The sequence below is a fragment of the Chinchilla lanigera genome, unplaced genomic scaffold, assembly GCF_000276665.1.
Source record: "Chinchilla lanigera isolate Chin_1 unplaced genomic scaffold, ChiLan1.0 scaffold00046, whole genome shotgun sequence".
Lineage (NCBI taxonomy): Eukaryota > Metazoa > Chordata > Mammalia > Rodentia > Chinchillidae > Chinchilla > Chinchilla lanigera.
The window spans coordinates 10736073-10754638 of NW_004955447.1; the positions used below are offsets into that span (position 1 = coordinate 10736073).

Consider the following 18566-nt stretch of genomic DNA (forward strand, 5'->3'; position numbering starts at 1 on the left):
GCATTCTGTTTGCTAGTATTTTATGGAGTATCTTTGCATCTTTGGTCATTAGAGAGATTGGCCTGTAGCTCTCTTTTTTGGTTAAGTCTTTCTCTGGTTTTGGTATCAGTATAATACTTGCCTCCTTGAATGATTTAGGGAGAACTACTTCCCTTTTGATTTCATTGAAGAGTTTGAGGAGCATTGGCATTAAATCTTCTTTAAATTTCTTGTAGAATTCAGTTGTGAATCCATTCTTTGTTGCTAATATTTTAGTTACATTTTCAATTTCATTAGCTGATATTGGTTTATTCAGAATTTTTATATCTTCTTGATTCAGCTTTGGTAATTCATACTTATCTAGGAATCCGTCCATATCTTGTGTGCTTTCTATCCTACAAGATTAAAGATTTTTGACGGAGCTACTGATGATCTTCTGACTTTCTATAGGATCTGTAGTGATTTCACCCTTTTCATTCCTTATTTCATGAATTTGAGTTTTTTCTTTCCTTTGTTTGATAAGGTTGCCTAGGATTTTATCAATTTTATTTATCTTTTCCAAGAACCAACTCCTGGATTCATTACTTCTTTGTATTGTTTTCTTCATCTCAATTGCATTAATTTCTGCCCTGATCTTTATAATTTCCTCCTTTCTTTGGGCATTGGGATTTGGGCTTGACTTGGTCTTTTTTTTGTAGAAGTTTGAGGTGCACCATTAGGCCATTTTTTTGTCTTCATTCTGTTTTCCTGATGTTTGAGTTCATGAAAGTTTAACATTTTGAATTGATTAAGGACTTAGAAGCAGCCATGAGAGTGCAGCTAAAGACCCTCTGGAGAGTGGATTTACAGAACTGCTTCAGAAAGTGACAAAAACAATGGGATAATTATGTTCAAAGTGATGGGGAGAATTTGAGGGGGTTAACAGCAATGTGGTTTTTAATGTAATGAACTTTTTATTAAAGAAACTAAAGATTCACTGTATTTTTAGAATACACCCATACGACAGCTTATATAAAGCATAAAAATTCATTTTGCTAAAAAGCAGAATTTTGAAATTTATGTAGACTATATAAAAGGTTAAAAAACAAACCTTACATATTTTAGGTGAAGGTATTAACTGGTAAATTGAGGAAGTGAATAATCACGATTGAATGTACTGCTAAAATTTTCAATTTTCTTAGCTTCTTTTCAGAATTAGGTATAATAATTTGAGGCAAATAAAGTTCCAAATTTTGTCCCTTATTAAGCACTTTACATTCTAAATCAGACTGACATTTTACTTTAGGATAACTAATAGAGAATTAATCAGGTATAAAAAAATTTCATGATTGTATTAAGATGTTATATGAATATGAAATTCACTCATCAATAATATTTTCAAATGAAGAAAAATTCATACTTAAAAAAAATTTTAATTTCTGTGATCATAGTTTTTGTGGAGTTCTCAATAATTCCTAAGAATGTGTTGCTATACAGAAGAAGTTTGTAAACCTCTACTTTGGATAAAATAATGTTTTCCCTAAGGTAGAGGACTACTGAATCCTCACTACATTGTATGTTCTCAGTTATTCTTAATAACTAGACCTTTGAGCAAAAGTCACTATTATTTTGCAGAGAACACTGGGTAGGTGTGTGATAGAGCACTGTCTGTCTTACACAAGCTTTTTAACAGATTAGCAAAGTTACTTCAAATTAATGCTCAATAATATTTTTGACTACCGCACATCCCTTTTATACCTTCTTAAAATGGGAAGCCACCATTTGTTTTTCTTTTTTTTTTTTCCGGTGCTGAGAATTGAACTCACGACCTCATGCTTGCCAGGTAGGCGCTGTGCCACTGAGCTAAATCCCCAGCCCCACCTTCTTAAAATGGAAAGATTAACAATCTTTAACATCACCCCTTTTTATCCATACAGAAAGAAGCAAAATATATACCTGAACTATGAGTAGCAATTAAAAGTTTGTATGTTAGGAATTAACCTTACTTAGAAGTTAAGGTATCCAATAGTTACTCTCAATGAACTTTAATATCAATAAAAGGCTTTAAGCTACCTGAAAAGATTTTAGAAATTACCTTCCAGTTGACATATTCCAAAATATAAATACTGTTGAAATCCAAAGTGTCAAAATAATGATTCAGTTTAGTCAAATAAATTTACATTTTTTGTAATCTTAAACATTATTTAGGCACAGAGTTTGCTTATTTGGTCATTAAAGATGTAAAGTTTAATTTGCAAAATCAAACCCAGATAAAAAAGTCTACGATTGTATCAAAACAGAGAAATTAAGTATGTCAGGGTGAATGCAGAGAACTTGTTGTTAAACCAAAATTGTTAGATTAGTCTTCTTTGCCAGAGATTTTTCTTTTAAGTTTAGCTAGGTTGCACAATTCTTAAAACATTTAAATTACTTTTTGTAGGAAGAATTTGCAATGGCATAACATATTTAAATGATTTAGAGTTAAATAGCCCACTTTCTAAGAATTTTAGAAATTTCATTTATGTTCTCTTGTCTTTATTTATCAGTCAGAACAGAGTTTCAGTCAGGGCTCCCCAACTCCTGGGCCTCAGACCAGTTAGGGTCCAAACTGGACCTCATAGGAGGAGGTCACCAGGGCCACGCCTAAGCCCCGCCTCCTGTCAGATCAGCTGACGCATTGCAGTCCCATTGGAGGGAACCTGAATGTCAGCTGTGCACAAGAAGGTCTAGGTTGCACTTTCAGAACTTCCAACACCCCATCATACACCCATCATCTACAGAAAAATTGTCTTCAATGAAAATGGTCCCTTTGTGCCCAAAATGTTGGGTACTGCTGCTCAGATTAACTAGTAGTCTCGTTATTAATACTATCTAGAACTGAAAAAAATATCTCATACTAACATGACAAGAAATAAAAATCCTTCCTGAGTTGCAAACACATAGATAAGCAGACATGTGAAGTTACCATAAGGTCCACAATTTAAACCACAGGCTTAGAGGTACAGGAAAATTCAGAACACAATCACTCACAAATCCAGAGCAGTATGAACATGTGTCTTTTCTGCTGGGCATGACATTCTAAAATTGCTTAAGGTTAAAATAAACAGGTGAGTAAAGTAAGCAAAGCAGACTGCAAACTCTTACCCAATAGAGAATAAGTTTGTCATAATCTATTAATCTACTTTAAGAAAAAATTATACAGTCAAACCATAAAACCAAACTCTCTATTATTGCTGCCCATAATGGGAATGACTTATTCATCCCATGCAAAACAAAATGCAAAATGAAACATAAAATTAGTGGAAAGGAAAAGCTAGACCTAGAGAAGGTCAGAAATTAGAAGCTCCATTGGTAACTGTGATTTATCTCTTGGAGCTTGAGTTAAAAAAAGGCCTGGGTGCAAGCTACGTATTAGGTGCAATTCTCTGTCTACACATTTTACCTGGCAATGCTATGTTGTCTTTGTTACTTTTCTCTTGTTGCTGAGACAAAATACCCAACGCCCAAAATTAAGGAAGGAAAGGTTTATTTGGCTCACAGTTTGTGGAGGTTTCAGTCCATACTTGGCTGGCTCCGAGGCAGAAGACAGCAAAGCAGCCAGAGCAAAAGGGAGGAATGGCAGCAAGCAGCCTCTTTCCCTCCCTTTACATTGTCAACAGTCTACCCCCACCTAAGGGCCTGTAGCTCTCAGGTAATCTCCATGCCCTCCTCTTCCACCTGCTGAGTCGCTTAGCCAAACCTCTAGACTCCCCAAGTTGACACAATGTATCAACCATAACACATGTATATTCAGCGTGTATCTTCGTGTATCTTTGAAACTTTTAGCAGATACTTTGCAAGAGGGTTAAACTGTGATTCTCACGGTTTTGAAAAATAAAATGAAGATCTATCAAAGATTTTATTTGACTTACTGACTGACAAGGGACCAGAGTGATGTTCTGATTTCTAAAGCTAGTGTTTGTTTGAAAACTTGTACCTTATGTTAATTCCAGCCAAAGCTTTTTCTTTGACTTGCACAATTTCTTTTGGTGCCACGTTCTCAGCATGATTTCCTCCTTTGTCCCTCAGTTATTTTTTAGCTTATAAACAAATTCAGACTTCTATATCATAATGTATTTGAAAAACATTTTCTTTTCTTAAATATTTCACTGAAGCCTTGCAACATGGAATTTTAAATCATATGCAAACGAAATATTATAACCCATATTTTTATCTCATTCTTCTCTGACTCCAGCTGCTTTATTTATTTATTTTTGTAGTTTTTAAATAATATTGAAGGATAAGCCATCGATGAACCCCTCAGAGCCACGTCAGTGCCCTTTTCCAGGGCCTTAAGTGCCAGCATTTGAACTGTCTCCTGCTAAGCCCCAGCCCACCTGTCAAGCACCCCTGTACCCGGGGTAAGGTCACATCAATGTCATCACTCTCAGGTACCGTTGCTTTCTGTGACCGCTGATGCCAGCCAACTCCCATGGAGTTGGGTTAGAGGCCTTGCCTGCTAAGCAGACTTCATTTTCTGTGTTCCTACATCCCAAAGTCCTACAGTGCTCTGTGATTATGATATTTTCAATCTTTTCTTATTAAGCATTCGTCATTACCACCACCAGCTCCACCACCACCATCATCATCATCATCACTGGTGCTGGGAATTGAACCTTGGGCCTCAGATATGCAAAGTATCAGCTCTACTTCTGGGATACACCCCAGCATTTGTTTTTGAGTCCCTTGTACTGTAGCCTGAGTCTCAACGTCTCACAGAGACTTTTAGTGTATTTTAGCGTGTTGAGTCTGTGTTGTCCACTCATGTGCATTGTGACCAGTTACTGTGCAGCTGAAATGGAGATCACATTCAATTGATAGACTATGGGCTATGCCCCAAATAAATTGATCCCTGATTAAACTTGGATATCTTATGGGGTGACAACAGTCTGCTTAAATTCCTTTCTTATTAAAAAATCATTTTTATTAGTATATGTTTGCATTACATAGTGGTTTCTCATGAAAATTGACAACACTTTTCTAAGCCATTCTCCCAGTTACGATCATTAGCATATTTGATTCTCAGTGATAGATTTGACTTAAGATCAACAAAAATAATTTTTTAAAATCTTTTTAGGTATTTCTGTATTGTTGGGTCATACACACTCACAGACATACCTATATACACATATATACTATATATATTAGATTTATTGAATATATATTTTTAAGAATCATAAAACATAAAGATATAAAACTGGGATATAAAAATAAAATAAATTTATACAATGTATTTTTAAAAAGTGAAACACTTTTCTGTCTAATTTCTGAGCTATATTTAATTATATGATCTTTATTTCATTTTCTGATTTCAACTTAAATAATTTTAAGAAGTGAATGAAATTCTACCAAAATTGTTCACTATTAAACTTTCTTTGATTCTAACGCTAACAGTTCAGTAATCCTACCGTTGGATACTCATAATTGTTGGCTAATTCTTCTTTAAATCCAAGTGTTATTCTAATTTTGATTGCTCTTCATCTTTTGTGAGTCTCATCTTTATTCCAGAATTTGATCACTTTTTAATTCAGGTCTGCATAGGACATTATTACCCAACATACTTATTTACTGAGTGCTTATTTTGTGCAAGACAATAAATTTAGCTCATTATTAATTCATTTTCTCTTTCTAAAGAGTAGGAGAAAACTTCAGGCAATAAGCCACTTTTATAAAGATGGGTTTTCTTTTAATATTCTTATCTCTCTTAATATGCCTTACACTTTACTGCAAATATTTTTAATGGTGCTTTAACAAACATAAATAGCTATAAACACACAAGGAGAAGTAAAATAAGTATTTCTAAAATATTTTTATTATGATATAAAATAGCTTCACTGGTGATTTTGTAAAATTAGGGTTTGAATTTCTAGCATACAATCAATGGCTTGAAAGGAAAAATTTCCTCTTTTTTTTGGTACCGGGAATCAAACTCTGGACCTCGCACTTGCCAGGGAGGCACTTGTGCCCCTGAGCTATATCCCCAACCCATGAAAGGAAAAAATTTTATGTTCACCTTTCTTGTTTTACTTTGTTCTGTGGTGTTCTTTTGCTTGCTGTACATCATTACCGACACATGCTTCGGACTTAGTAGTAGTTGGAAACATTTTGCAGTCTAATTATTTGCGCTTACATGTCACTTACTATTACTGATTAATTTCTCTTGAGGAACACATGAGGGCGATTAACACTCAGAAAATAGAAAGACTTTATAACAATCAGTGGTCTTAAAGGTAATAAAATAAGAATGTTGCCACCTTTTCTGATTTCTTTTTCTTTTTCTCACTGTCCTTCCTTTTCCTTAAAGCAATTCTTTTCCTCTTTAAATACTCTGTTTCTCAGAGTTAGAAACAGCGAAGTTTTCAATTTGTAGTCCAGTGAGTGTGTGATGGGGACTCCATAAACGTCTGGTAAACGGTCTTTGTGAAACAGTGGCTCTTGAAATTACACGTGATACATAGTGGTCGAGAGTCTGATCTCTATTTCAGTGAGCTTTCAATTTCTTTGGACTGTCAGGTTTGCATTTTAAAATCAGGCATTTTATCATATATATATATATATATATATATATATATATATATATATATATATATGCATTCAGACACGTTTTTAAAATTTTTGTGGTTATAGCATTTAATGCCTAATATGAATCAGGTGGGTAGACTCAGGTTTTGTAGGTATTGAAGCTTCTAAAATTTTTGTTGTTTCATTACCCAAGCAAGTATTAAATTACTTACTTATAATGAGAAAAGAAATAACAAATACAAGAACTTTATTGAGTTAAATGCATAGCACACCTGTACACTGCTTTTGTTTCCCTTTCTGCTTCTTCAAACGACAGGTATTCTAGGTGATCACTTCCTATAGAGAGAACACTTTAGTCTTCTTAGTATATATTACTAAATTCTTTTTTTTACTGTTTTTGATATTAGAAAAGCTTTTTCAGTAACACGTCATTATTTATAACATCATGTAAATTTTTTGGAATATTTTAAAATTTGGGACCATCTGATTTATTTTATTTCATGGATAAGCTGTAAGATTTTTAAAATGGCCTGAAGACCAGCTTCTGGCTGCATGCATTATAGAGCCCTTTCTCCTTTATCATCCACAGACTTCCCGTGCCAGTCCTGTAGGACTTCTTCTGTCTTACAAAACAGCTCTTGCCATTTACCTTCATCTCAGCGCAGTTGGCATAGCCCTGAGGAGCATTCCTTCATGGAGATAATAACGTCTGAAGGACACATGCAAGTGGTTGAACTAACCCTAAAACAGCGGCTCCCCAGCCCAGTTTACACTTAGGTGAATCTCAAGTCTTCCCTTCCACCCCAAGTCACCTGATGCGAAGGAAAGCCAGTGAAGGAGGACCTGGAATAGAAAGCGACAACTGCCTTAGGTGCTTTTGGATGAATGTCTTAGTTTTGAATAGTTACAAAAAAAGACAGGAGCTTGTGCAAGGGCTCTTCCCAAGGCTTGTGATGAGAGATACCAAGGGCACATTCTTAATGTTAAATTTAGGCCAGCTCTGATTTTGACCCTATGTTTTAAGTATTTTACTCTTATTAGGTCAATTAATAATCATGTTAAATATTAAACTAATAATTATCCCCATTTTACAGTTGAGAGAATTAGAGGCACACAATGATGAAGACTTGCCAAAATTCGCAAGCTTAATGCGTGGCTGTGTAACACTTAAACTGAGGCTCTCTGCTGTGGGGCTTGTGTTGTTACCCATTTGTTTATTGGTATGCTTGTTTCGATATTATACATTTGATTTCTTTCTTAAAATCTCCCTAAAATGAAGCCTGCAGTAATATATGTACTGTTTCATCTCTGGCATTGTCGAGTACCCCTGGTACACTATCTGCCTAAACACCCTTTTAAGAAACATGGCACAAGTAATTCTTATTTTCTATTCCTCAAAAATGTTCAAATCCAGGACTGTGATATCTCATGTCATATGCCTATTTCCAGAACTGAGAAAGAAATCCATATCAGGTACTTTTAATGCAAACATATTGTTTATCCAGTCATACATAGTAATAAACTTATTTATTTAATCATATTACATGACTAGGAATGTCAATGAACATGATGCATAGTCGGGGGATTCACTTGTAATTATGCAAAAAAGGGCGCATCTAACAACTTGTTCATTTTCACACAAAACCTTGATTGTCATTTTAGATATTCCAAATTGTAAATTAATCAAAGGAAAATATAATTTGAAACCTACAGTTATTTATTGTATTAATAACCATATCATCATCAGTGCTCCTAGTAATTGCAATCAGTGCTAAGGCCCCATATAAAAGCCACCATTAATGACACTATCACTCTTAATAATGATTAAACATCTGCTACTTATGAATAACATGTATGCTTTGTCTCAATTGGCATAAAATTTTTTAACTTTTAAGGTGAATACCATATGCTTTTCACAGTGAAGTGAAAGTAGGAAATTTACACGTAATTAATTTACCCAAAATTGTACAGCTAGCAAAAAAACCACTATCAGTTAAGACACCACAGCTAAAGATGTTCCTCTAAAACCCACTGCAGCAGAAGAGGTCTCCTTCACTGTGTTAGTTTGTTAGGGCTGCCGTAACAAATTATCACAAACTCATTGTCCTAAAGCAACGAGAGTCTGAAATCAGTGTCACCAGGGACATGCTCCCTCTGAAGGACCTAGGGAAAGATCCTTCCTCACCACTTTGCAGTCGGTGGTGTTCCTCTGCTTGTATCTCTGTCACTGCAACCTCTGCCTACATTGTCACATGCCTTCTTCTCTGTGTGTGTGCAGGAATGTATGCATGTAAGTGTGTGTGTACCTAAAACTTTTCTCTTTATCAGGATACCAGCTTTGGAGTTCAGCCTCACACTATTCCAGAATAGCTTCACATCAATTGGATTATATCTACAAATCCTTCTTTCCAAATACTGGCTCATCCACAGGCACCAGGTGTTAAGGTCTGAGCACAGCATTTCTAGTATAGTTCCCTTCCCTTACACTGTCTTTGCTCTGAAGAGCCATCAGTGATTGAGGACCTTTTAGAGACGAGCCCCAAACTGCAACCCAAATATCACTTATTTACTGCGACGTGCTCACACGGGGTTTTTGGTCATAAAAAACAACTCATACATCAACATCTTTTGTCTTCAAAGAGAAACAGGTAACACGTGTGCCACAGGCTGCCACCTGGCTCACTCTCGGTGTGTTCTTCTCTCCAGCTTGACCTGCCAGCATGTTATTTCCTTGAGGGTTTAGTGCAGACAGCATCTTGTTCTTAGTCTTTGCTCACTGTTTAGGTAGAATTATTCTTGTTTCCAGAACTCAGAGAACACTTTGTTCCAATTCGACCATAAAAATAAGCAATTCCCTTCTGTTATTTTCTTTTCTCCGGTACCGGGAACCGAACTCACAACCTTGCGCTTGCCAGGCAGGCGCTTTGCCACTGAGCTAAATCCCCAGCCCCCGTTCTGTTATTTTCATTCATTTATACGTCTACTTCACTTAATATACTGTAACCTATTAAAAATGCAAAATGTCTGTTACTTATAAGTCTTTGACTCGCACAGTGTTTTGTCCAGAAGTAAACATAGTGTATATTCAACATATATTTAGTGAATGGATTAAAATTTCTTCATAGGGGAGGAGCGTAAGGAGCTCCCTTCTGCTAGGACTAGAATGTAATCTTGGCAAAGGCATCTCGAGTGGCGAAGCAGGAATCACTGCTGTGGTTCATTATGAAAACCAGTGCAGAGAATTCATCGTAACACTTGTGCGTTTGCAGCTTGAGAAGTGGTCACTGTGGGATTTAATCCCAAGAGATAGAGAATGCCATGAGTTTAGTTTTAGTTCTTTCATATACACCTCAGGTTCACCATTGGTTTATGTTCTTTGTTAATCCACTCTTTCAAACCACGGAATACAACAGGAGACAGACCATCCAGGAATATCTACCGTTTATATTTGCAAGTAGCTAGGAGCTTTAAATATATCTATTTCTATATAACTGCTTGAAAGATAAAACAATTAAGCATTAGATGAGTTAATTATTTAGTGCCCAAGAGCTATTAAAGGGCAGGAACGGAATTAGAACACAGATCTGCAAGTTCCAAAGTGCACTTTCTTGTACAAGACTGACTCCAAGGAAATATTTTCTCCTAAGTGTTGAAAAGAGCTTAGCACAACAAAATGCCATTTCTTTGTTCACCTTTACTACTGTAAAATAAAACAGACTGCAAGCCTCAGGCACCTCAGACTTCACAATTACATAAAACCATAAACCATGTTTAATCATGATAAATAAGGGTAATAAATTTCTTGTGTATTGTCTCATCTATTTAGTGCTTTTAGCCATTCTTCAATCTGTCAATTTAAACCTAGGGTACTGAAAACATTAATATTATGGGCTTAGGCCATTTTCAGCATATACCTATAATGCAAAGTTCAGGGTCTCTTCCAGAGACAAATCACACAGCAGTGTGAACTTTTATCCTGACAAACCTTGAAATAATACAAGTGTTGTATTATTGAGGGGCTCCCAGATTCAAAAAAGATGTTCATAATGATGTCCAAGTACAGATTTTAAATGTTTTACAATTTTGTTTCATTTTAATGACTACGAAAAACAGCAAGCTTGACAGGAAGAATTTATTTTACCTCATTTCAGGAGATTTGTCTGTAATATTTAATAATGGAGTTAAGGAAATAAGCTCAATTCATATATATGAACAAAGGTAGGATCAAACTATTTCGTAACAATTTTCCGTAAACCCACATATTATTAACATTTCTTTTTATGATTTCCAAAGTGACTTTATATTTGATTGCAATTTGATTGTAATATGTTTTATAATTTTATTTTTATATCCGTATATAATTTATATACTTATATACTTGGCATATAGTTAATTATGATCACATGAAATATTTTATTTAAAAAATAAAAATATATTCTTCTAATCAATAGCTATTATTACTTTTCCTGAGATCTAATGGGGGATTTTTATTATTACTTTTTCTTTTTATTTGAGTATTAATGTTATTTCTGCAATACTTTTACTAGCTAATATTCATTATTAATGTAATATCCTAACAGTACTGCAATAATTAGGGTTTTACTTATACAAGCTGATATTTCGAAAGACAACTGACACCATTTTAGGAAAGTGAAATTTTCTGAAAAATGAAAAAAAGCTTAACAAGGGCCTATCCTTTTATTCCTTATGTAAAACTTTTTGGTGGTTAATATGTTTTACAAAGTCAATGTTCCATTTAAGAACAAAAGCAGAAACAACTAACATTTACTTGGAGTCAATACTTTGTAAACAAATGACTATGTTTGTTTCTTTGGATGGAATAAAATACAGTCAGAAGTGTTTTCCCTGTTCCTTTAAAACTAATGATAAAAGATTAAGAAATAAGATTTACCTTTTGGGCTGGTTTCTTTCTAGTTTCTCATTTTCCTAAGTGAGGCCCAAGTAAATAAATTTCATAGTAAGACACTTGTGGCAATGCCTTATGAAATTGAAAGGTAGCACTGGGAGTGCCTTTCAAAATGACTTTTGAGACTTTAAAAAAAATTTTCATCCTAAAATCTGTAGAAATTTAGCTTTAAACTTGTAGGATTTCCTAGAAGTATCCAGAATTGCAGTAACTTTAGTATAAGTTGGTTGTTTTTGTTTAATTTTTTTTTTTTAGTACTGGGAATTGAAGGCAAGAAGCCCTTTAGACTGAGCTACATTCAATCTCTATTGGTTTTTTTTTTAAAGCTTTATTTTGAGACGATTCTCATTAACTTTCTAAGTTGCATGGGACTTGACCTTGAGATTCTCCTACCTCAGCCTCCCAGAGTATAACTGATACTTGATTTTGTTTTTCATAATTCAAGGACAAAATGCTGGACTTTTTTCAAATGTACAGGTAGGCATAAATCATTGAAATAACTAATAAACACTATTGACCTCCTGCCATGAGGAATTTTTGTGTTTATAAAATCTTTAATTGTTAATTAGACATAAGTCAAACTGAATAATGATTGGTCAGTATCTTTCATAAAATGCTTACTTAAACTTTAGCATACACAAGATTACCCAGGATCCTTTTTTAAGATCTTGTTTTACTCAATTACTGGTGAAATTCTTTTATTTTTGTTTCCATTGTTTTCACTTTTTTTCCAGAACGCATCAATCAGGATTGTTTTAAAGCTGTTTAAAAGTTAGTACGTGGATCACTTGTAGAGCTTTTTTTTTGTCTACTGTTTTTCTATTGTTTCAGCCATGTGGCCCTAAGTAGGCATGTTGGATATTGCCTGTGAAACATAGTAATGATTCCACAGCATGTTATATCTGGGATATAACATGTTATACCCTTCTCCATTAATCAAAGGCAGTGATCTCTTAATCTATCCACGGTTTTACTGAGTAGAGTTAGTTGTAGCCCTGGTAAGATTGAGTCTGTTTTTGGTCCTTACTTCTCCCTCCAGAATTGTCCATTGAGAGTCTAATGAGATCTCTTGGACTTAGTTCTGTCTTGCTCTCGCGTTGGAATACATGATTTACTTTCCAGAAGTTTCCTACTTCAGATCTTAGTCTCTCGTGCTATGCGCAAAACCTGGGGTCTGCTGGAGCCGTGCCTTGGGCCGTGGGTCGTGTGGCTTCAATAGAGGCTCCTTTCAGCCTGCCCCAAGACTTCTCTGGCTCCTTATCAGTATAACCTATAGCCTTCACATGGAATTTCTGCATAACAAAACCGTGAACCTAGTGGCTTAGAACAGCACTCAGTTTGTCAGCTGATGTCTGGGCATGACATACGTGGGTTCACTGCTCTGGGGTCGGCAAGCCTGCAATAAAGAAGTCAGGTGGGCTGTGTACTCATCCGCAGGTCAGATTAAGGGAGAACTAGCTGTAAAGCTCGCTCAGGTTGTTGGCAGAATCTTGTTCCTTGCAGCTGTAGGAACGAGGTCCTCATCTCTTTTACTGTGCGCTGGCGGAGGTCACGCTTCGCCTCCACGAGCAGCCACTGCTCCCTCCATCCTGTGCCTCCCACGCATGTCCAAACTCAGCAACAGGGAATTTTTTTCCCTCCTTGTCTTCCCTGGTTTCACTTTCGCCAGGAGCAGGCAGTCCAGTCTCTTCTAAGGGACCCACAAGGTTAGATAAGTCCCATCAAAAATAATCCCCTGTCTTAAACGACCTGTGGCACTTGTCAGAATATAGTCAAAGGCACGGTGTCTGTCACATCAAAGTCTCTCTTGCGCCAAGGAGAGAGGATACAAGGACACCGTCCCCGAGAGTCACCCTAGAATCGTCCATGCTATTGCTGGCAAGTGCCCAACAATAGAAACGCCTGTAGAACTACAGTTGTCTGGTTTCAAGCTGCTATTTCTGGAGCCTTCATCTCCTCCTGCCACGTCCAGCTGCTCTAGAGGGGTCACTGCTTTGCTGCAAGTTGCTTGAAAACTCAGGTAAATATAGAGATTCTTATTAAGTTTCAAAATCCTGCAAATTTCTACAATAGTAATTGTAAGCACCAGTTTCATTCTATATATAATCTCACACTTCACTAAAGGAAAAAATGACTTCACAAGCATATCTCTTGGTTACTTGCATTGGTAGTTTGCTCGGCAAAAATTAGAATGTTGGTTTTGTTACATGTGATAATGTTGGGATTTAATTCATTTATTTTTATTTTTTATTAGTACACATTTATAGTACATAATGGTTACATTCATTGTAAGGAGTGGGTGTGAGTAAATAATGTATTTTAATTCTTTTTATTCCTTTCCCCCAACCTGATTCATTTATTTTAATACAGATAAAGTTTTTGGGGGCTGGAGATTTAGCTCCGAGCCACAGCACCTGCCTGGCAAGCGCAAGGTCATGAGTTCGATTCCTGGTACCAGAAGAAAAATAAAAATACAGATAAATTCTTTTTAAGAAATGATTAGTTTTAGTACTTGGGATTGAATCCAGTGACTGATGTGTACTAGGCAAGTGTTCCACCACTGAGCTGCAACACCAGCCTTTGAGCAACTATTCTTAATCAAAGATCCATATGTATAATATAATGTTGAGATTTTGAGACTCTAGAATTTAAAGCATTTTTTGTTTCAATAAGTTAAAATAGAAGTTTCTATTAACAAAATATCTCAATTGTATTTATAAAATAGTTTCAAAAGATCAGTACACAGTGGGAAAAAAATTAATTAACCTAGCAAACTCAGTTAATAGGGTAATTAATTTTTTTAAGTAAATGAAAAATTCTGCTGTTACACTACACTAAAGAACAGTAATAGTTTTTCATTCTTCTAGACTTACGGAAAAAAGTTTTAGTACTTTTACTGCAACTGTAATACACATTAACAGGCAGTTTAGAATCCTTTGTGTTTGCTTTACAGTTTGTCCATAGTTATGCCTCATCAAGATGACACACAATAATGTACTATTACTCGCTGTGTCAATAATGTGTCATTATTCAATGTGTCAACATTCAATGTGTCAATAATATATCATTTCACCCCAAAATACATATGACTAAGAGATTATTCTCAAAACAGAATAATTTAAAAGAAAATTATTTTTCTCATTCAGATGATTTAAATACATTTATATCTGAGTGTCCCATTTTTGTATTGCCTTTACTTATTCATAGAAATACATGCCACACTGCCCACATGCAAGTTGGCAGTTTTAAAAAATCAATAAATTAATTGTGGAATACAGTGTTAAAACAACACTTACACTATTTGATTTTAAGAATGTTTTTTTAAAAAGATACTTTTTTCAGCCTTTAAATAAGGCAGATATATGTGAAAATTTTCCATATTCTGCTGCATCTCATTTAAATTTATTTAAAATCATGGTATTAAAGTAGTATTTTTCAAATTACTCCTGTACAACCTACTTGTTAAGTATTTTAGACACTACATGCTTAAGACAAATATTTTTTAAGCATTAGATTTCAACAAAGAGTTCATTTTACAGGATTCTTTATCTTTGCTTTGTGGTTGGCCTTGGTAATATAAAAATCTTCAAGTTATCACATCCTTCTTTCTTTATTCCCGAATAAAAACAATCTCTGCAGAATTAATGAAAGGCCATATTTGCTTTTAGGAAAGCACAATTTAGTGATAAGAACAACCCTCATGCATACAAAGCATGTTTTAAATTTATTCAGGAAAAAAGCATAGATATGGTGCTTTATAAATAATGTGTTTTGAAATGCTAGCCAAAAGATCATTCAGATGACAGAATGTGGTGTGAAGAAAAATTTAACGTTCACTCGCCTATTAAGTGTACATAAGCACAGTGGCAAAGAAGAGGTAAATATTGAAGAATAGCAAAATGCCTCATAGCCAAGTTAATGTGTGTCTGTGGTACAAGAACTATCTGCAGGGAATCTTTGCATTCTTCTTGCCTTCTAGGGACTCTTCAGTATTGAAGGGATAGAGTAGTAAGGAGTGCATTATACTTGTTCTTTTTGGAGCGACGTAGCATAGAGGGTACTGACAACATGCGCTGGAGAGGACATTAAATCTATTTTCTTATCTGTGAAAAAGGGAAACCAACCGGCCTTGAGGGCTTCGAAGATACAAATCCACGTAAGAGAAGCAGTGGGCGAAAGTCAACTGCGTGCATTCTTAAATCACAAAGCAATTATTACTTCATCGAAAATGTGGGTAAATGGAAAGTTTACCAACACAGCACTCCTATTCAAATTAAAAATTGTCATCATTCATTCATTGGACCGTTATATGTGTAGTCTTATAATACAAGTCTGCAAAAAGTTGGTTCATTTTCCAAAATTGTTTTAGATGTCTCACTGAAAGAATTCCGAGGAAGCGGAGTGAGTTTCTGGGTGTCTGATGATACTATAAACAAATGGCCCCACTTTCCTTGATACCAAGTTGTATTTATTGTCAGTGCTTACAACTCCTTCATTTGTGAGCCTTCTCCCCCTCCTGTAAAATGCAGGCCTACTGACGACCCGGATGTTTGCTTCCCCTAGGGCACTGTCCCAAACCCCTCTAGCTTCAGCACTTCTTTCAAACCAGCAGAGCTGAGCCCTGGCTAAGATTCCCATCTGCTGCTGAGATCTTCACGCTGCTTGCAGATCAGAGGGGCTGCTCCGTGGCTTGCCAGGTGTCCGGGGCAGGCACCCTTGGGCCCTTGGGGTCCTCACCAGAGCAGTCCTGTGGGTTTGTGGGTGCATCTCTCGGGGAGCAGCCCGGTGACTGTTGCAGTTTGCACCCTGGTTTCTCTTCCCTGCTTCTAGCGGCCCGTGGGTGATTCAGTTCAACGCTGCTTATCTCCGCAGGGATTTTTTGCGAGGGCGGTGAAGAGACTGGTCATGCGGCAGTGTCCCCTAAGGCAGCGTCCCCAAGGCTAGGTGCAGCGTGCCTGGCCCAGATTGGCTGAAGAGGCTCCTCCATCACCAGCTGTGCTGCCTTAGGGAGGGCCACACGGCACAGTGGTGAGTGAAACTCCATCTCACCCTCTTGGGCGGATCCACTACTGCATATATACATTTTTTCACCAAAGCCCTGGAACCTCAGCTGGACTTCCGGGCTTCCGGAAAACTTTCTATTCATAGATGGTGAACAAAACAGTTGTGTTTTCTGCGGGGTAGGGGGCAAGTAGAGACTCTTATTCAATAGCCTTGTTCTTACCCTGAATTTTCAGTCACTCGGGGATTTACCTTTGCTGGAGGAAGGCGTTCCGAACAGGAGCTCGCAGAACTTGCCACTTTCAATACCAGTTTTCTAAGCTTGATGCTGCTGTGCCCTATTAATGCAGTCTCTGGTCTTTTATCATTTCCTGCATCACACACTGTGAGGTTTCCTACTCTGTTCAGTAATGTTCTCACACTTCCCCAAGCCGCAGCTAGTTATAATCCTTGAAATCCCAATTTAAGGCCCGCTTGTGGAGTGAATTTACTGGTAATCTCACAGCCAGCGCAGCACAGCTTTGCTCCCCGCCAGTGGACGCGGGCAGCGCTACCCATCTCTCCCGGCTGCTGTGCCCCCGCCCCCTCGGCATCATGGTGGTTAAAGGACGCGTTCACTGCCCTCGTCTTGAGGTTATCCGCTCTTTGTATCCTAACATCTAGTAGACTGCCATTCATGCTGAAGGCGCTCAATCAGTGATTGTTGAATTGAATTGATGCTGTTTGGCTGTTAATTGATTTTTGAAATAATAATTCTCCTTAGCAGAGGAATAATTGCTACCTATCAAAGGTCATTTCTGGTTGAATAGTTTTCCCTTCTACTTACACTGTCATTATATAATAAGAAGATGCTTCTGAATGAAATTTTTATTTTTATTATTATCAAGTTTATTGGTACCATTTTGATATACAAAACGATCATATTCATCATAGGAAATTTGTACCTGTATAGGATATACCTTGATTCCTCTGAAAAAGGTTCTTAAAAACAGCATTGTCAAAGTTAAATAAAAAATGTTGCTCACTCCTTGAGCATAATTCACTTCCTCACTTGTGGGAGGTCTACTTGTTGTTGTTTTGTTTTTGGTACCAGGAATTGAACTCAGGACCTTGCGCTTGCCAGGCAGGAACTTATGCCACTGAGGTATATCCCCAGCCCGTAGGAGGTCTACTTGGAGCCAGTTTTGTCAGGCTTTTACACTAGTGTCTTAAAATGACACCCAAAATATATTGGTACCTTGCATTTTAACGATTTTTTTTCTTCCTATTCTGATTAGGGAATCAGTGTTCTAAACTTTAAGTAGTTCTAACATATTTTTCGAATGCCTTAGGAATAGAATTGTGCACATGAATATATCACTTTGTATTGATTATATTTATCATCTTTTGGGCTGGGAGAGGCAGGTAGCCTGTCAAGATATGCTCTATAGTAAAGACAATTGAGGGTTTGTTGTCTTCTAGAAAACTGAATGACCACAGTTTCCTCAAAACAGAGAAAGATTTATGGCCACATGTTTACAAATTAGAGGAAAAAGTTATGAAGGAATAATTTAATTTGTCAGTGCTGAGGTAGGAACCAAAAGGTGCTCAAGATAGCATTTCAAAAGCAGGTCCACCAAAAACCTCCAGGGTGCAGGAAAATTGTAGGAAGAGGCTGCGGTGCTCTGACTCTGATTCCAAAGAAAAGATCTAACACAGCTGTCTTCTGCTGAATACGTGCCATGCCTGGTAAAAATATACTATAAACATTCTGTACATCAGGACTCCAGACCCCATTTTATTCCTTGTAAAAGTCAAACAGGTTTGTGAACAACGAATGTATGATGTTTCTGATTTTAAATCCTGGATCCCTCCTCATTTTCTCGTTTTTCACCTTTCCAGTTTTGTTCTAGCCTGTGATGCTTTGGAAGCTTTGTCTACAGGTAATGCCTCAAAATACGTCGGAGTTAATAACAAGGGAACAAAAATGAGAATTCCTTTTTCTCAATGCCACCTAATCCACACAGTTTTCTTCCTCTCTTTATTTTACGATCTCTACTTTTGTTATGTAAGTGTCTTAGTATTTTATAAAAAGCTTTCCCTATGCCCTCTTCTTTGTTCTTTTCTCTTTCTTGTTCTC

General features: G+C 36.5%; 1 long non-coding RNA gene across 1 annotated transcript; it reads left to right on the top strand.

Moving 5' to 3' along the window:
- The first annotated feature begins 13207 nt into the window (after positions 1-13207).
- On the top strand, positions 13208-18361 carry LOC106149492. The gene is made up of 3 exons (XR_001235719.1): positions 13208-13466; positions 16319-16474; positions 18329-18361. It is a non-coding gene; the product is annotated as an uncharacterized LOC106149492 (long non-coding RNA).
- The last annotated feature ends 205 nt before the right edge of the window (positions 18362-18566 follow it).